Source organism: Hylobates moloch, unplaced genomic scaffold, assembly GCF_009828535.3.
Source record: "Hylobates moloch isolate HMO894 unplaced genomic scaffold, HMol_V3 SCAFFOLD_5, whole genome shotgun sequence".
NCBI classification, from domain to species: Eukaryota; Metazoa; Chordata; class Mammalia; order Primates; family Hylobatidae; genus Hylobates; species Hylobates moloch.
The window spans coordinates 40,420,867-40,425,594 of record NW_026652280.1 but is presented as its reverse complement, the minus strand read 5'-3'; positions in this window follow the sequence as shown (position 1 = coordinate 40,425,594).

Genomic DNA, 4,728 nt, shown 5'->3' with positions numbered 1-4,728 from the left:
CATATCAAAATTTGTATAATGTCACTAGTGCAGTATTTTAGGGGAAATTTAGAGTACTAAACAATCATATTAATAGAAAAAAGCTCTTAAGTTCATGATCTCAGCTTCTACCTTAAAAACATAGGAAAAGAGAAGTTATTTTTAAAATAACTAGAAGAAATAAACAATAACCATGAACTTACAAATCTGTGAAAGACGAAAAAATCAATAGCAATAACAACAAACCAAAGCTGTTTCTCTGGGAATATCAATAAAATGAATTAAATTCTATTCAGATGTATTAGGAGATAGAAAAAGAGGAAGAAAGAAAGAGAAAGAGATACAAATTGCCAATTGGAGAAATAAGAACATCACTACAGATTTTATAAATATTTTAAAAATAATAAGGAGCTATTATAAACAACTTCATGCCTATAAACTTAGATGAAGTGCAAAAATTCCTTGAAAGACACAAAGTACAAAAGATTTTGACGATAAAAGAGAACAAGTAAATAGTCCCATTTCTAATAAAAATTAAACCTGTAGGTTGAAAATTTCTCACAAAAAAAATGCTATAGGCCCAGATGACCACATTGGTGAATAATGTAACATATTTAAGGAAGATTTGATACCAATTTTACACATCTTTCAGAAAATTGAGAGTGATTGAATATTTTCAGTAGTGCTTTAAAGCTAAAATAAGTTAAGACATCACAAATAAATAAATAAAAACTCCACATAAATATCCCTTACAAACATAAATGTAAAGATTTAAGACAAAATTATAGCAAAGCCTATAATATATAAAAATGACAACACATCATGATAAAGTGTGTACTTTTACCAATCATTAATGGTTGGTTTAATATTTGGAAATCAACTATTTAATTCACCAAATTAGTAAATTAAATAAAAACTCACATGCGTATTTAACAAAGTTGACAAAATCCAACTACAGGTTCTTATGAAAACTGTCAGCAGATTGGAAATAGAAGAAATCTTTATCCTGATATAAGGCATCTATGAACAATCTCATATTTAAAGGTAAAAGATGGACTGCTTTTCTTTTAGGATAAAGAACAAGACAGAAATGTAACCTCTTATCAGCTATTGTACATTATATTGGTGGTTATAGCCAGTGCAATCAAGCAAGAAAGAGGAATAAAATTAATCCAGATTTAAAAAACAAAAACTTTATTTAATAAATATGAAGAAATTCTGATGAAATCTATAAAATGTCACTAGAACTAATGGGTATGTTTAATAGGGTTGTTATGCACAAGATTAATACCCCAAAATCAACTTTATTTTATATACCTACAATGAAGATGTGGTAATTTAAATTAAAAAAATTACCACTTACTGCATCATCAAAAAATGTGAAATACAGGTACATCTAACAAAAGATGTGTAAGAACTGCAAATTGAAAACTACAAAATATTGCTGAGCAAAATTAAAGACCACCTAAATAAAAGGATAGGTATGTTTCACTCATAGTTCATAAAACTTAATATTGTTTCAAAACCAATTTTCTATGAATTAATTTGTAGGTTCAACACAGTTCAAATTAGAATCTTAGCAGAATTTTTGTAGTAATTGGCAAGCTAAATCAAAATCTTAAAAATTCAGAAAACTTAGAATAGCCAAAACAACTTTCAAAAAAAAAAAATAAAGTGAGAGGGATAACATAAACTGAATTTAAGACTTATAAACATACAACTAAGAGACTGTGGTATTGGTAGATAGATATATTTAATGATCAAAATATCATCCACAACTAGACCCATAAATATATGCAGAATTGATTATCATCAAAAGCATAAAGGCAATTTAGCAGAGGAAGTAGTCTTTTCAAACAATAGTACTGAAAAATTTGATTGTTGCATGCAAACAAATTAATTTTAATCCTATCATACCATACACAAAAACTAACTCACAGTTAATCATAGAGTTAAATGTAAAATCCTTATAGTTTGAGATTAGGCAAAATAAAAATTTTATGATTTAATACCAAAAGAACCACATATAGAAGAAAAATTGATAAATTAAACTTGATCAAAATTAAGAACTTATGCTCTTTGATAGACATTATTGACAATGTAAAGACAAACTCAATTTTCTCTTGAAAGAAAATACTTGCAAAGTATATCCCTGATAAAGAACTTTTAAACAAAGAACTTACATAGAACTATTATAACTCAATAATAAGAATGTAAACAGGGGCTGGGCATGGTGGCTCATACTTGTAACCCTAGAACTTTGGAAGACCTATGTGGAAGGATCACTTAAGGCCAGAAATTTGAGACCAGCCTGAGTGACATACTGAAACTCTGTCTTTACAAAAGAACTTAAAAATTAGCCAGGTATGGTGGAGCACACTTGTGGTGCCAGCTACTTGGGAGGCTGAAGTGGGAGGATCACTTGAGTCAAGTAGTTTGAGGCTACAGTGAACCATGATCACACTACTACAGTCCAGCCTGGGAGACAGAGCAAGGACATGGCACCAAAAATAAAATAAAATAAAATAAAATAAAATAAAATAAAATAAAATAAAATTAAATTAAATTAAATTAAATTAAATTAAATTAAAATAAATAAAATAAAATAAAATATAGAGAGAAGTGGGAGAAGAGAAGGAAAACCAATGAAACAAACAAACAAAAAACAGAATGATGTAAATAGGCTTAATTCAAAATGGCTGACTGGAAGTATCTGGTGTCTTCTACTTTCCTCTTCCATAAATAAAAACCAAAATTTTGAGTAGATAATTTCATTTTGAATAGATTATCTATGAGAGAACAATAGCATTGAACAGAGCAGTGACAGAAACTATCTAAAGCAAGGAAGGAGAGGGAAGTGAGGCAGCCTGCTTGGCTGGGATCAGCAGGGACCTTTGGAGAAGCTTCCTAATTTGAGAAAAGGGTAAGTAAGAGACCCACTGGTTCACATTCCCACCAGAGACTCCTGTAATTCTAGCCACAAGAGCACCTCTCAACCCCTGTGGACCCTGAGACTAACATAGGGAGCTGCCTGGAGATTGTATGCTGACATTACTTCAGAGAGGGAGCTCATGCTGTGTCCCACATTCCCTCCAAGTCTTAAGTAGCTACAGCAAGGCACAATTTTGAAAGTTCAGCCCCCACCAGACTACATCCTTCCATGAGGCCCAGCAGCTCCTGCATCTCCACATCCCTGGAACCCCACTGACATTCCCCACTTACAGCTGAATGATACTGCCAAGGCCAAAGTGTTACCATTGGCAACAAGTCCACTACCCCAGCAGTGGAGCCCTGCTGTGTATTTCTTGTGCGCTGAAGGTAAGCTTTCCTACCCACAGCAGTCACCAAGAAGTAATTGAAATAAGTTTCTTTCTCCCATTCATGCCTATAGACATAGAGAAAATGCAGCCCTGAAAAGTAAGTCAAAGTACAAGCCTCTGGCAACAATCCCGTTGCTCCTAGCAGTGGAGCTATCATATATTTACAAGCACACTGAGGACAGGCTAAGCTGCCACAGCCACTCTCTGGGGCCAAAGCATGTGCTCCCAATATACCTTTCTACAGCTCCTGCCACTGAAACAACCCTACCCACCCAATTAGCTGGGAAGAAGCACAGTGGTTGCCCCTCCATTCAAACATTCCTCTGGGAGCCTGGGGATCACACTCTTCCTGCCTATCAGTGACTGCATGCACCATAAAGAGGCTGGGGAATATGTTCACCTATCCTGGCTTCTATGTCCCTAGTGCCTGAGCATGCCATCTGCAGGTATGGGGATTCCCTAGCCCCAACCACAATTGGCACTTGAGCACTCTGCCTGGAGGGAAAGGGTTGGGCCCATTCAACCTGCTGCTACCACCACAGCTGGCACTGTCCCTCATGTGCCACCTGTAGGCCAATGGACTTGCCTCCGGCCACCCCCCACCTTCTCCAATCTCTCACGGCCACTTCCAATGCTAGCAAGAACCACTTGGGAGCCAGAGGTTTGTCCTTCCACTGCTACTTCCATTGCCACAATATGCCTGCTTCCAAGGGGCCCAAGGACATGCTCACCTGCCCAGCCAACTGCTATCACTACTGGCACACAAGCAAGCCAACTAAACACTCAAGAATTGGTCTGCCTGGACTTGCTAACACCAGTGCCGGCATATACCTTCCTAGGGCCCAAGGGCAGACACACTCAGCTTGACATTGCCACCACTGAAGCTCAAGGACTGGTCTACTTAGCATTCTTGTACCCACCAAAACTATGCCACAGCCTCTCCTAACAACCACACCCTATACCACTGAGGAAATTAAACAACACTGACACTGTTTACAGCCAAAGAAATTATATAAAGACTATATTACTCCATGTATCCAAAATCAAAGCCAAAGTGCTCTATCCAACCAATACCAAATATATTTTCAGAAAATAAAGTCCTCCCCTTAAAAGCAAATACAATAAATTGGAATAAGTAACTATTACACTAGATGCACTGATGTCAATGTAAAACTTGGGAAATACAAAAAGGCAAGGAAATATGATATCTGCAAAGGAACACAATAATTCTCCAGCAACAGATTCAAAGGAAAATTAAATTTATGAAATCCCAGAAAAAGAATTCAAAATGATGATATCAAAGAAACTCAATGATATATAAGAGAACACAGATAAATAATAGAAAGACATCAGAAAAACAATTCAGGATATGAATAAGAAATGTATTAGATATACATCATTAAGAAGAGCCACACAGAAGTCCTGTAAC